Source organism: Ceratosolen solmsi, unplaced genomic scaffold, assembly GCF_000503995.2.
Source record: "Ceratosolen solmsi marchali unplaced genomic scaffold, CerSol_1.0 scaffold65, whole genome shotgun sequence".
Classification (NCBI taxonomy): Eukaryota; Metazoa; Arthropoda; class Insecta; order Hymenoptera; family Agaonidae; genus Ceratosolen; species Ceratosolen solmsi.
The window spans coordinates 198,297-214,992 of NW_011948463.1; the positions used below are offsets into that span (position 1 = coordinate 198,297).

The 16,696-nt window shown below is 23.0% G+C and overlaps 1 pseudogene; it reads left to right on the plus strand.

Moving 5' to 3' along the window:
- Positions 1-11,704: 11,704 nt before the first annotated feature.
- LOC105366939 (E3 ubiquitin-protein ligase MIB2 pseudogene) lies at positions 11,705-12,993 on the plus strand (annotated as a pseudogene).
- The last annotated feature ends 3,703 nt before the right edge of the window (positions 12,994-16,696 follow it).

Genomic DNA, 16,696 nt, shown 5'->3' on the forward strand with positions numbered 1-16,696 from the left:
AAATTGCACTATATACGAAACTATAACAAATTTATTATTCTGATCTAATATTTTTCAGTTGTAATTTTGTTTACCTTTAATGAGTTAAAATTAAAATACACTTAAATATAATTAAATAAATTTAATGCTAATTAGATTATAATAAAATATTGCGGTTTTTTTATTTGCCTATAATTTTTAAATATAAACATTACCTAATTTCAGCAGTACCTCATAAAGTATAATATTGAATACAAGTTATTGAAAACTTAAACAAACTTCAGTAGTAATGCAGCAAAATCTTTTAAATCGTAACTTTACGTAAGGTAAATATAAAAGGACCGATTACATTCTATATTAAATTTCAGATAGTTCAATATAAAAATTATAAAATATTATTCGATCGTACTTTAAAGTGTCTTAAAATGAGTTGCAATTATTAAGTTTATGAAACTTGTAATTACATTTCAATAGTCTTTCAATTATAATGAGTAATATTAAAATGTTTAGCTATCAGGCATATTACATAATACATTTTAACTATAAATATTAAATTTAAAATATATTTATCGCCGTGAGAATATAATTTAATAAATGAGTTGGAAGTACATTATAAAATAATAAGTGTAAATAAAGTAATATAAGAAAGTCTTTTGAAATCAGCGATTGTAACTGTTACAATAATAAATTCAAAATTATATTATTATTATTGTTATAATATATTATATTTTGTTTAATTTATATATGGAAAAAGTATTGAGAGATGCTATATCTATTGAAATAAGTAATGAAATCAATTTAGTACAAACTATAGAAAACTTAAAAAAGGTATTTTAAAAAAATTTCATTAAAACAGGGATGCATTAAAAAGTATTTATATATCTTAAATATTAATAATATTAATTAAAAATCTAAATTTTTATTATATTATAATTTTAAAAATTCATTGTTATTCAATACAGAATAGAAAAATATTTTGACCAATATTATTTTGTAAAAAATTGAAGAACTTGTAAATATAATTTAAAATATTTATTTAATAGACAATATAAGGTATAGGAAAAAATCTATTGCAGTTCTATAACTTATACCATTATTTTGATGATGTTTTATGACAATTATTTCAATAATTATCTTTAGAAAATATGTAGTAAACGTGTCGCAATTAATGACAAAAACTGTTTTTATTCTAAATGTACTTCAAATGTATATCTAATAGAATCAAAAAAGGTACAATAGTAAATTAATGTTTACGAATCACTCCTCTAGGTATCTAAAAGATCGTAAGTAAACAACATACCAATAGCGATGCTAATTCTGTATCATAAATATATTTATGCTCTAGATTAACTGATATTTGAAATTGTTATGTCAACATTGAATTCATTTACGACCGTACACAACATTACAATTAAATAGCAGTATATTCAAATTTTAACTAAAGCACAATAAAAATATGAAATTACTATAAAATATAAGCTTCACACTATTATAAAAATATTAGTTATAAGACAATTATTTTCAAAGAAAATGTTAGATTGGATCCTTAAATTAAATTATTTATCAACAAAGGGAAAACTTCTTAATGTATCTAATATATACAATATTAAATAAAAGACGATAAATAAATTAATCATAAAATATAAGCATTGAAATAGATTCTTATACTATCAGAAATGGGAACAATGTTTTACAATAAATTACTAATTAAATCATAATGGAAATTTATATAATATTGTCTACCCTTTAGCAAAACTAATGATCAACTATTTTTTAGAAGTTTTTAATTAAAAGAATTTTTATTTTTAATTAGAAATTACAGAAACATTAGAATACATAGAAAAGATTTGGGAATAAAAAGTATTTGTGATTGAAAAAAATAATTATAAAGTAAGTGCATATCGATATTGAAAGCCTCACCCACATATAAAAATACAATATTTATTTATACATGCCTAGAAATTATTTAATACCAAAATAATTGTAAAGCAGTATTTCAGTAAACTAACATTTTAAATGAAACGCTATAATCAATAATAATAGAACAAATCAACAGCACAAAGAGCTATATACAAATACAAGATCGTAAAACATACAATAATTACAATCGTTATCCGATTGTTTTGTAAATGGCAGATTATTTTAGAACATTCGTTTAATTATCCAAAATTCAGTTTTACCTATAACAACTAATATGTACATTGTAAATAACATAATATTGGTAACGTTTTAATTGAAATTGAGCATTCATAAAAAATATTAATACAGATAGAAGTTAACAAGAATTGAGACTTATTTGAGTATTTGGAAAGAATTAAAATTCATTCTAAAAAATTTTATAGGAATAAAAGATTTTGATTTCTAGAAGAATCTATAAACCAGGTATATTTAATAATTGAAAAAAGTGTTATAGAATAATTTTGGAATAAATCGCAGTTAGAATAGTGTACAAATAGTAAAATAAAGAATGGTATACAAAAGTATAACAATAATATAAGACAAGTAAAATATTTAAACAAATACAATAATTTCTACAGAATTTTTTATTAAAAAGAAAATTTAAGTAATCTTTGATTAATAAGTTACAAAAAAATGGGCATATATATGGTTATTATTTAAATCAGTATTTTTAATATTTAAAATTATAGTAAATTAATCTTAGGAATAGAAAATATAAAATACAAATTTCTATCATTAAAATGTATTTTTAAAAACAAGTTAATAATACTTGGAATATTTTTACATTTTTACGAATAAAGAAAATTAATCATATATTGATATGTTCACTGTTATTTTAATCACATAGTATATTCCATATCTGCAAAAGTAAAAAGCTAATTAAAATATTAGAATGCAATACTAATTATATAAAAAAAACGTTAAATATCTATTTGTACCAACCATTTACCCATTTGTGAGACAATTTTTTTTTTTGATTTACAATAATTTATAAATAACTCAGAATTAGTGATATATTCTATTCAAATAAAATACTTAGAAAAATATTCAAAATAATAACAACGTGTTAAATATTATGTTAGAATTAAATGAAATATATATGTACAATGTGATAATAATTCATTAATATTTTTAAATTTAAATTATGATTTTTTTACATTGTGATCAATATCAGTAAAATGAAATCAAATAATGACAGTGGAAATACATATAAATGATGCTAATAAGAAAGTAAATACTAATTACACTTTAGTAGTGTATAGCAGACTTCATTTATTAGATATTAATATAATAAATTAATAGAACTTGTATTAGTTGACAATAATGGAATAAAAACCTTCAATAGATGTGAAATGTTTACACATTAAAAACTATATAAATTACATTTTAAGTACAAAAAAAATTAAAAGAACTACAAATAAATATTTATTTGTATAAACATAACTTAATTTAACTAGATTATTAAATAAAAATATGTAATTACGTTCCTTATAACTAAAAATTTCCTTAATATTGTTTGTTTTATATACAAAAAATATTAACCATGAATTTTTACGTTTTCATGTGTAAAATATTTCATTTTCACTTTTATATTCTATTCAACATTTTATACGTTAATATATTCAAGTAATAAAGCCAATATAATATAATAATTATAATTTAAAAATTTAATAATTTTTATATCTTTATATCAATTTATCAAAACTATAAAACAAATACAACATTTATATAAAATTTTAAACAAATTAATTAAAAATATAATTTAATAATTTTGAAGTTGAATAAATTTACATTAATAGCTGCTGTTATATATTGGAATATATGTATATATTTTGTTTATTAAACTAAATAAATTATTCGTTGTAGTAATTTAAATAGTGGTTATTTATATTTACTAACAACCATATAAATATTCATACATATATGACGAATTTATTATTATGCGTATCTAAATATATCCATAATTATATCCAATAATTTCTTATTTTTTAAAAACAAATAAGGTTAATAATAGTTTCAACTTGTAAGGTTCATAAAGATTCGATTTATTATTAGTTAAATCATTTTTATAGCTTAAATAGTTATTATTAGTTAAATAGTTGTGAATATTACTTATCTAATTTATTATTTTCTAATATATTTTACTTGTATTAATTTTTTATACACATTGGTGATTTTTATAAAAAAATTTCTATAGTTAAAATAGAATATAATATAATGAATTCTATATTATAATTATAATAAAAAATTCTATAGATAAAATAGAATATAATAGAATAAAATAGAAAATTAAAACTTCTAATTAGTTATTTCATTCAAACATTCATGAAAAGTGATATATATATATATTTGACAACTTTGTTTAGATTATTTAGTAAATACATCAGTCGTCAAGTTTACAAGTCGTACTATATCAATAAATACCACGAGTTATTTGAAATATCTTTATCAGAATTCATTTTAAATAAATGATAATTTTTTTAATATTAGTTGAATTTTTATTTTAAATACCAAAATAGTTAAGGATTCAAATTTTTTAAATTGTATGATGAATTATAATTATTCATATGCTTGTATTGCTATAAGATTTATATTTGAATTATTTAAATTATTTGATTTCAATATAAAGGGTATATTCTACTATCTGCTACACTGAACAGTATCTATTATTGGAGATCTGCAAATCCAATACATATTGGTTTTTCAGATGATCTTTGCCTCTGAAAAAGTTTAAAAAAATAATATTAATATTTTAAAAATAGTATAACTACAGTGAAATAATTATTATGTATATATAATAAATTAATAACACTATAATTAAGATTTTAAATCACTGATGATTTTTTATACATAAAATATACAATTTTATTTTAAAATGTCTTTATAAAATATTAAATTGAACATGAAATTAAAATTAATAATTTAGAAAATTAAATAAAATATATTTCATGATCTCATGAATTATAAAACACTTGAACAGTGGACAAGTGAAAACAAATGGAAACAGTAGGATTTGGTAGATTCTGAGTATATTTCCTGTCAGTGTCCGGTTTTCACTGTGAAATTTTCAGTGAAATTTAATTATTAAAATTTAAATTAAAATTAATAGTTTATTATTTATTTTTAAACTTTTATTAACATTGTTTTTATTTATTTCATTATATTTATATATCATTTCATTCATCGTTCAAAATTTTCTTTAAATATATTTTTATATTTTATTTTAGAAAATTTTGATTTAATTATTTATTTAATATAATCTATATCTTAAACATTAAACTAAGTAAATAAATACATATAGTTCATATTTAATACTAGTTAAATTTATCGTTTTTATGATGTTACATGATAATACATTATATTAAACAAAATAATTAAAAACTTTTATATTTATAATGACTCCTCAATTTGCAAAAGTTATTTATATAGCGAACTATTTATATATATTAAATAATAATGGAACGTAGCAACCAAATTTTATTATAGGATTAATTACGTATAAAATAAAGATAATATATAAATGATATCAACTCATTTTAAGAAATATTTTTAGAAATAAGTAGCAAGGAATCTATAAAATCCAATAAACATTAATATTAGCAATTATATAATATTCAAAGAATTTATAAAGTCAAATAAACATTAATATTAGTAATTGCATAATATTCACTGATTTTGTATACATATTTATCATATTTCAATAGTACTTCATACATTAGATTTGTGTGCACTGATCTATATAATTTTTGTGAAAAATTCTTCATTTTTGTACTATGTTCTAATATCTATATTTGTATTTCTTTTTGTAATCACCCTGATTTAGATTTTTATCACATTTCATAAAATCGTTAAGAATTTTTGTAAACACTAGTGATACGTCTGTTTATTTTTTCACTAAACATAAAAAATATATCTTCATCTCGAGAAATTGTACAAAAATCATTAGATACTATTAAGTTTTAATTAATGATTTATTCTACGAATTTAAAAATTATCAATATAAAATAAATAGTGATATTCTCAAGCATTGATGATTATAAAAAAATTCTGAAAAAAAATTTACAGATCTTCGAAGTTTGTATAATTCAAAGATAAAATTAAATATATATGAAACATTCCCATTTTAGTTTGCACACAAATGATTTAAACCATAAGATAAAATAATACTTAATAACAATTTTCAAATCAGCAATTACAATATTAAATATTTATTTATCCTTATATATTTAGTATATAGTTTAGAATACTAGAAAAATTTATTATTTATTATTTATTATTAATTATTTAAATATTATAAATTTCTTTTCCTTTTTTCTTTCTACAAAATGATTTGTAAAAATAAATTTCATTACATCAATCTGTTGAATTAATCATTGTATCAAGTATTATAATGGTATTAAAAACTTTCATGATTCAGTCATTCCGGTTACAATGAAAATTGTAAAGTTCTATATTTATTTATAAAATGCATCCTATGGCAAGTTTTTTAAATTGCTCTTATATTAATAGATAAGAGTTGCTTTCTACTAATAGGTAAGAGTTGCTTTATACTAATAGATAAGAATTCTTCCTTATTTTATAATTTCAATAGAGGTTTTTGTCAATTTCAATATATATGACTATTTATTTTAAGCAAAATTATACACATTAATTAAATATATTATAACTTTCCATGATTTATTTATATATTATAATGATATTAACTTTAGTATTCAATTTATTTAATAACAACTTATTATACTAAAATAAATAAAATAAGAAATAAAAATAAATAATTTTTACAAAATGATGTTGCGGATGCATTAACGTGTAATATATTATATAACTAATAATGTTATCATTACATGGACATATAACTCCGATTTTCAATTCGAATTATGTAGACTTTAAAAAATAACATATTATCTATAATCTTAAGTATAGTTTTTTTTAATTGTTTGTACAAGAAGATTAGTGTTATTTACATTATTTTGATTTGTTAAATTTTATGAAATATAATATTCTAAAAATTATATAAATATTTTAGTAATACTGTTATATATTGCTCGCTCCTGAAAATATCCAACTATGTAATATACAATGACTCAGAAATTTTTAAAAGCATTAGAAATTACCTTATTTTAAAACTTGAGTTTTTATTCTATTATTTAAATAATTACTGAAGCTTTGCTAATACACTACAATTTTTACACATCTACAATATTAGATATGGACTTTTATAATTAAATTAAATGATATTTATTTTTTATTAATTATTATTTATTATTCATGTATTAAATATATAAATTTAATATATTAATCAATTTTTTATACATATGCATTTTATAAATTAAACATATCTCATTAATCATCTATTATTATAAATAACGAAATACTAATTATATACATGTTGAAAGAAAGTGAATAAAAGTAAATGAAGAAAATTTTATTAAATCAGATTTTATAATACATACTCGTTCTTCTACTGCAATTTTTCTACTTTTCCATAAAAATTCACATACTGCAATAACACATGCAACACCCATACCACCCATTAAAACAACAAAAACACCTCCGACATTAGCCAAGCCTAATTCGCTTGCAGTTGAACTACTTTTGGAAGTATCGTCCTATAACAGAGAATAAAATTAATTAAAATATAGTTTAAGATTTTTTTCGAAAAAATATTTTTTAGTAAAAATTATAATTAATGAATTATTCTAGTTAATATTTATCAATATTATCAAGAGATTAGAACATTTTTCATTGAAATGAACAAAATTAAAGTTTATTGTCAAATATTAATTGTATATTCGTAAGAATCACGTATAATTGTATATTACTCTACTATTGATCTTTATTCATCTTATTGAATTCAATATTAACTAATCATAAATGACTTTTATTTAATATATTGAAAAAATTAATTTATCTCAAATTTTATTTATAATAATTAAATAATAATTTATTGAAATTTACAGAAAAAATTGCCTTCTATTATTACATATAAAAGTAATCTAGATTTAACACAATTAAAAAATAATGTATAAATATAAGTTTATCAAAAAGACAACAATTTGTGTGTATATAATCTATACCAAAATATTTTAAATATTTAAAAATATCCTTATATTTATAATTTGTAACTTAAGTTTATTAAATATACAATATAAAGCTTATGGGACAAATGCATTAATATCGCTAACAAATACAAAAATAATAAAGAACGTAAATAAAACGATTGATAAAAACTCAATATAATAATTCATATATAATGTTGTCAAATAAACTACAAAAAAATTATACAGAAAGTAGTTATCTTAAATTATATAAATTGTTGATCTAAAAATCAAAATTATGTAAGTAGTAGTATTATTAATGTCTTGAATTTTTCTAGTACAAATGTATAAAAATGGATAATGAGATATCCGAATTTATGAAAATCATGAAATTGGTATTGTAGGTATTAAATGCTATTTCTTTTATCATTATTTAAATTTATTTATTCGATTATTTGTATATTAACATTTAATATTATAGGATAGAGAAAAGGATAAATATAGATTTTTAATGCATAATTTAAGAGAGATGATAATAATTACAATTATAATAAATGTATTATATATAATATTTAAAGCATTTATAGTATTATATATAATATTTAAAGCATTTAAATTTATATATAATATATAAATATAATATCTGAGAAAAATAATTTATTGATTTTAACATTTCATAAAAATATCAATTTTATATAAAATATACAATTCTTGTGTAATTTTATCCACAATGATTAATAGTATTTAATTAGCTTCAATTTAAATAAAATGCATTTCGTGATAAAAATAATACTAATAATAGAATTATATTCTACTTTATTATCGCCAATATATATATATATATATATATATGCGTAAGTCGGTAATGTGTAAATGTATAAGCGTTTATACAAGTGTATGCAACTTTGTAAATGTGTATCAAAATAAAATAAGACCTCCTTAGAGATTACTAAATCCAGATCTAAAAAACAAAGAATATATAATTTCAAATTAAATAATTGAAAATATACCTTACTTTCTGTACTATTGTAAAGTTACTTCGCAAAGCTTTTTCAAACTAGTAAAAATATTCCAAGAATTAAATGTTATATAATAAGTTAATAAGTTTAAATTATGAAATGAAAAAACAAAGAAATTTATACTTTTTCAATACTGTTAAATAAATTATTGTTTGTGCTATAGTTTTTCTATAATTTCACATTTTTGCTTTTATAAGTCAAATTTACCTAACTTTATTTGTTTAACGAACTTTTTTTATCGGTTAAATGCAGTAATGATGTTTATCGGATTCGTAAATTGTTTTGTGCATAATAAATTATTATGGAACAGAAAAATATTTATAGTAAAATATAAAATATTTTTTTCAAAATAAAAATTTTGCCTTTTTATCACACTGTTCGATTTTTAAAGGTTTCATTTATGGCTCGAATTACCAATTCAATAGTTCAGTGGATTAGTCTCTCGGCAAGATAACTTCAAAGGAAATAATAAGTGATAAGGCTGAAAAATATCGTGTATTTAGTAAAACAATGTTTATTATTGTAAATCATTATAATAATATTGCACTTTGATGTAGAGAGAAATAATTCTATTGAAGTAGTGAGGGTGTATTCTTGTATTATTGAATTATTGTAGATTCTGTGGATATGACTGTCTTGAAGTTGAGGTAATGCTGATGTTGTAAATATCAGCTGATGTAGTCAGTCAATCATGCTTGTGAGGCAACATGAGAAGATGGTGTTTGAATTAAGTACGCTTGATGTATGAATAACTATACTTGATATGGTGTAAGATGTTTAATGGAATCTGTTAAGTAATCGAGTGTCTCTAATTATGTAAGGGGACAGTAGAAGAATCTAGTCACAGGTACGAGTAATTAATGGTAAGATTTCTAACTCGTGAAGGATTTAATAATCTGTATTTATAGTCTATTAGTCGATCTGTTGTTGTCCTTTGTGTCAATGTGCTTAAGGCATAGCGACTCTTACGTCAGCTGTTGATGGCCTGTACGATTCCGAAGTGCTCTTCTCTTCTAAGCTATCAAGAATACACTTACAGAATTCTTGTTGCTAATATTAATTGAAGAAACTCTCATCTATTCGTTGTACAATATATATTCATTTCGATATAGATAGATCACTGACTATTTATTATATTTATTATATTCAATAAAAGGAAAGACACTACACTCAAAAGGCAGTGTTGAATTATTGCATTGCCCCTTCCACTTGCCAGCAAGTCTCCATCCACCATCACAGGGAGGCTTTTAGTCTGATCCCAGGCACTAATATAATATTGGTGATAATTCTACATTTTATAAAGCTTTAAAAATAAAAAAAAATTATTGTGATTAATAAATGTTTAGGAAAGAAATATCTAATTGATTTAATGTAAGTTATATATATTCAATAAGTTCTTCATGCAATTTGAATATATTTTTCCAAAACTTTATATTATTTATATATTCTTAACTAACCTTTTAACACTATAAATTTTATTGATTATAAAATCACTACTTAAATAAACATTTATATATTAAATATTTAATAAAATTATTATAGAAAAGAATTTTTATTTATAGGTAGAAATGACTGGTTTAACTGGTATTATTAAATTTGATAATCAAGGATTCCGTTCGGATTTTGTATTAGATGTTATAGAATTGAATACAAAAGATGGATTAAAAAAAATTGGTAGTTGGAATAGTACAAAAGGAATCAATTTTACTAGAAGCTATGGTGAAATATATACTCAAATAGTAGATAGTTTGCACAATAAAACTTTTACTGTAACTACTATTTTGGTAAGAAACATTAAACAAAATTTTATTTGGGATTCATGATAATTATTGAATTAAAAATGTATCACATATATATAATCATAGGCTTAATAAATACACATAAACTATAGTAATTTCATTTAATAATAATGTTGAGATTATTTGTTATCTAATAGATATCTTCTATAATGCTAATATCATACTCTTGGTTTATTATGCAATAATTACAGCTTTATACATAAAAAATATTTCTTTTTATATTGAGCCATATTGTTTTTTCTTACTCTTATTAATAATTATCAGTTAATATTTTAGTTTATCACGGAAAGATTATTGCAAATTGATGGCAAGCCATAAATTGCATTAAATATTTATTTTTTGCAGATAGAATAGTGTCAGTGACTTTATAAATACGATCTTTTTAATGATATCAAATTTATAATTACCCATAAGAAAAAGAAAATAAACGAAACTGTATAAACGATAGGAAATGAACGATGTCCATTTTACATGCTTGTAAAAACTAATATTATTGAATACGCGGACAACAAGAAATTTATTTAGTGCATATGTTAAAACAATAGTAATTGTACAGAATGTCTAAATATAATTGCCGTTATGGTACCGAAACAATACGTGTGTAAATAGACAGATGTATTATACTTTAATATGGTTGTTTGAGAATGCGAGACCTTTTCCTTTTTTTTCAATGCAATAAAACATCGTAAAAATTGTATTGCAATTTCAAAACTTTCTTGCTCGAAATTATCAAGCACTAGTGTCATAAAACATCTGGAAAAACAATACAATAAACACGGGAAGAACCCATAGTTAGACATCTGCAATTTCGTTCCGCTCGGTAACTACATCAAGCATTACTGCATGCGGGACTTCCTTCCCATCCCGCTGTCAATAAGTTGCAATGCTGTCACCAGATGTGTCAGCGACACTCCCCTCCATTACGCAGCCTTTGGGTAATGAAAATTGATATGTGCTTGACCCGCAATCGCGAGCCTTAGTTACATTTTGCGAAATGGAAAATAAATATAATGAGCGACCAAGATTCCCTTCGAATCATTGCTTTGCGTTCTTACAATTATCGTAATTTATTATTATATGGATTTTTTTTCTCTTTTGCTTACTGCAAATAAACCGCAACTTTCACTAATGTTTTTCACTCGATTGATTTTCTCGATTTGTCATTATTATACACAATTTGACGAATACGTAGAGTTTTTAAATTTTATTCATTCGATTATAAATTTACTCGCTATAACTATGTACTACGTGGAAGATATCTTTTAAAATATTATAATTAGTATATAATTAACGACTTGGAATGCAAAATAAAATAAAAAAAAATTTTCATAACTTTTTTTTTTTTTTAAATCTGCCTTAAATTTTATTATAAAAAATACCATGCATTTTACAATAAGTCTACAAAAAAATATCAGACTTTCAGATCATATTAGTTATTTATTAGTATAAAAGATTTCAAGCAATTTAAAAAAGTGCAGAGCTTAATTACCGTCGACAAATTGTCGATGGAGGGACTCGTTTCACGGCCCAACCGAATTTGCAAAGAATATTTGAAGTCCGCGTTAATTTCTCAAGAAGATAAAAATCCAATGGTAGACCAAGAATATTCATCCTCATTGTTCAATAATTTTAATTCTTTATGGTACCGGTACCACGGCCCCCATAAAAGCGAGGCCTTGCCGTCCAAGTGCAATCCAACTGCAGTTAATATGAAATTAACGATTGCAAAGAAAGCAGTCGAGCCAATCGTTTGCTAATTCTCGTACATTGATTTCGGCCATTCAGCAATCAGCCGGAGATAATGGAGCTCCTGCTGACCCGAGGTGCGACCATCGACGCGGTGAACAATGGCAAATGCAGCGCCCTTCACGTGGCCGTCAACAAGCAGCACTCGGAATGCGTGCGTACACTCCTGCGTCATGGCTGCAACGTCAACCTCCAGGACTCGTACGGCGACACGACCCTCCACGACGCAATCGGCAAGGACGCCCTCGATATCGTCGATGCCCTCTGTGCTAACGAGATCCTCGACTTCACGCTGCGCAACAAACGTGGCTTCAACGTCCTTCATCACGCGGCCCTCAAGGGCAACGCACAGTGAGTTGCAATTGTCCTGCGATAAATTGCACTTAAAGTTTAAATCTTTTATCTAATGAGAAGTCGGCGCTAATATCGATGACAGTGCATCACGTGATTTATTAGCGAGCAATAATCATCGCGTTATCGATCACTTGCCTCTAGCCCATGGCTTAAATAAACACTGCGTATAAAAGTTTTCAGTGCACGTACTATATATATATATATATATATATATATATATATATATATATAAGTATAAAAATATAATAATGCTAATTGCAAATATTATTACTTGGCAAATACAATTTTATAGCGTGTAATATATATACTACCAAATACTTATTTAGCTTGTCGTGCATTATAAATTGTATTTATTCCATTTTTTGAATCCGTATCATTTTGCTTTACCCTTCGATATTCAATAATGGAAACGATAAATGCCTATATTATTTAGTGGCTCATAATTAAAAATGATGGTTGGTAAAAGATGATGGCCTGCAGCGGAATCGTCGAATAATCGAACGGCACTCCAGCTAATTACTTAACAGCAAATCCACCACATACCATTACTCACATACACTACTTTCAATCCATCCATAAACGACTCGTTTGGCGACTACGATAATGCACTGCGACTTTAGCCGCCAAATACGGTGAAACGAGGTGTTGAAATCACCCACACCGTCGATACAATTACGCGTCAACTGCTTCATTCCTTCATTTATTATCAGCGTCAGCTCAAAGAGGAAAGAGAAAGATTTCAGCAGTTAGAATAATTATTTGCTGATATTCTTTCGGTCCACTGGTCCATTGACATTACTGCATTCATTTATTCGCATTTCCTTCGCACTTTGTCAATTTTTAGAGCGAATGGCATGATTTGTCCGCAAGAAAAAATATTTTAATGAGCGCACAGACTATATTGAGGAGCGAGTCGTCCTATCATTATACTTTTGATGAACTAAAGAAGTTAAGAAAGCTTCTTAATAAAACAAACTCCATGTAGACCGGCAATCCAGCAATTCAATTACTTTAAATGATTAAATTTCATCAACATGAAGTCAGTCGGACTTTTTAAAACGAATTTCTCTTTCTTTCTTTCTCTCTCTCTCTCTCTCTCTCTCTCTCTCTCTATATATATATATATATATATATATCGATAAGAGCCAGACATATAAAATAATGCCACTTCTCATTCGATTGAAGAAGTCAAGCAAACTTCACCTTTGAATCCTTCTCTATGCCGTTACGAATTCTGCACAAGAAATTGCTTGAGTCGTAAAGCCGAGCACACTTTTCGGAATTCGCTACTGAACTTCAGTGAACACTAGGCACTTCGCTAAGGACTAGACTAATTTGGCCTTGTAAGTTTTTCTCACCAAATTGTGTTCAAGCATTTCCATGAAATTGATCGAGTTAATTACTTCTTTAGAGCATTGTTAGATTATCTCGTTATTCTTGTAATTCTTATAAACGAGAACAAAAAAAGAAGAAAAAACAAGAAAGGAAATGCATCTTTAGTTGTCTATGAATCATACACGAAATTAACAACTTTAATATTTATACGTGGAAGGACTAAAAATCGATTACTTTCCAATTAATGATCAAAATTATAGAATTTGCATATTTTAAATACAGTAGATGGTAATGTTCATTTTTGCTTTTGTTTTTGTTAATAGCTATTATCAAAATCAATATATAAACTTTAGCAATCACAAATTTCTTTATTAAATGATAAGTTCATTAAAGAAATTAACAAAAGAAATTAAACTAATAAGATTGCGTAACTTCGACTATAACAGTAACCATAAAAATAAATAACTTGACAAGCATTATTGTAGTTATAATTAGTTTGATTAAATTTTATTTATTTTATTTATCCATGCACATGATTATGAATATTGTTTTAAATTATATGCGACCGTGATATCTTTAAATACTCAATCAAACGATGAAATTAACGTAATTAATGTTTGTTAAGAATGTTGTTAATTACAAATATATAAATAATACGTGAAGTTAATTTTTTTTTTTATATATTGAAAATAATTTAATTATGAACCTGTCCTAAAGTGAGTAGATAAAAAATAAAAGAATCTTAAATAAAGTCATCTAAATGACTTATATTTACTCTTTTTATGAATTTTTAATAATTCTATGGCAAACATGCAACTTCAGATATATTATTACTGAAATAAAGGTTTATATAAATAGTTAAGCTATAAAATATTTAATTCATATATCAATTATTTAAGGAGCTTATAGATTTATCTCGGTATCGATCGAGCCATTTAATGAAATACTTATAAATTTTTTATGCTTATAAGAAATTACATTCAAACATTTTTTAATTTGATTTATAAACTCGCCTTTCCAAAGACCGATAGCAAGATTTTCAATTAATTAATCAGCACATATTAATTTTATGATCAATTAATTTGTTGAATAATACAAACATAAAACTAAACTAACTTGAATAAAACTAAAATTTAACAAAGACTATTTGCAATGGATTTAGACTACCTAAATCATTTAGTCTGTTCAACAATACTTAGATTTCTAAGTATTTCTAAGATTGTTGAACGTCTATTCAATATACTTTCAAATCAATATAATAGATAATAATCTGAAAGAATTTGTAATTTTGAAGCGCATCATCGATTACACAAAAGATTTATACGTATTTAAGATTAATATTTATAAAATTGTTATAACTTAACAGCAATAGTGAATGTAAGAGGCGAAAATAAGAAAAATTAGTTAATCAAATAGATGTAATAGACTAGTTTCAGTAAAATAGCGCAGTGTCCGGAAATACACAAATTTATTTAAAAATTACAACTTAAATAAATATTTGATAAAATTTATAAATACAGAAATATATATACAATCGAATCATAAGAATAAACCAAAAAATATATACACAGGTATGAAATAAAATATCATTAATTTTAAGTTTATTTAAAATTTAATGTGGAATATAAAGTATTTTACAGATTTCAGTGATTTTTAAAATAGATGAGCCAAGTATAATATTCTGTAATATTGATTACATAAAATATTGCACTTTTCATGAATATAAATCGGATATATAATTTAATATTTGTACCATTGAATTTTATATAAAACAATACAACTATGAAGAATTTAGTATTTTAAATAATGAATTTTTAAAGAAACTGTGGATTAACAAAGTTCTTATTAATTTAAGATAAGTCTAAGAAGCCAAATTTTTATCAAATATTTATAAATATATTTAATATACATATTGTATATTACGAATAAATCCTGACGGGTTGATTATTATTCAAAATATTTAAAAAAATCAATTCGATGCAATTATTTATGTATGATGAAAATTTTTTGAAAATATATAATTTGATTAAAAATTATAATTGATGTTAATTTTACATTTGATAATTTTACTTTGATTTTAATAAATAAAATGAATTTAAATTTTATTTGTATCATCTGACTTAATAGATTTCATTGGAAAATATGATCATCGATCTTTGAAAAAAAAATTAAAATATACCTTTATAAATTACTTTTCAAGTATCAGATTACTGAACTACTTTATATATATATATATATATATATATATATATATATATATATATAGATATATATACAATAAACGCGTAAAAAGCATAAAAAACAATTATAATTATGATTTTATTTATTGTAATTATGATATTGTACCGATGAAACAGAATATTAATATTCGTTACGTAAAATATTCGTTACATTGAAAATATACATATTAATGTAATAATAGTCAATTATTGTCAAAATATTTTGTCAAATTATTTTTTTGTAGTAA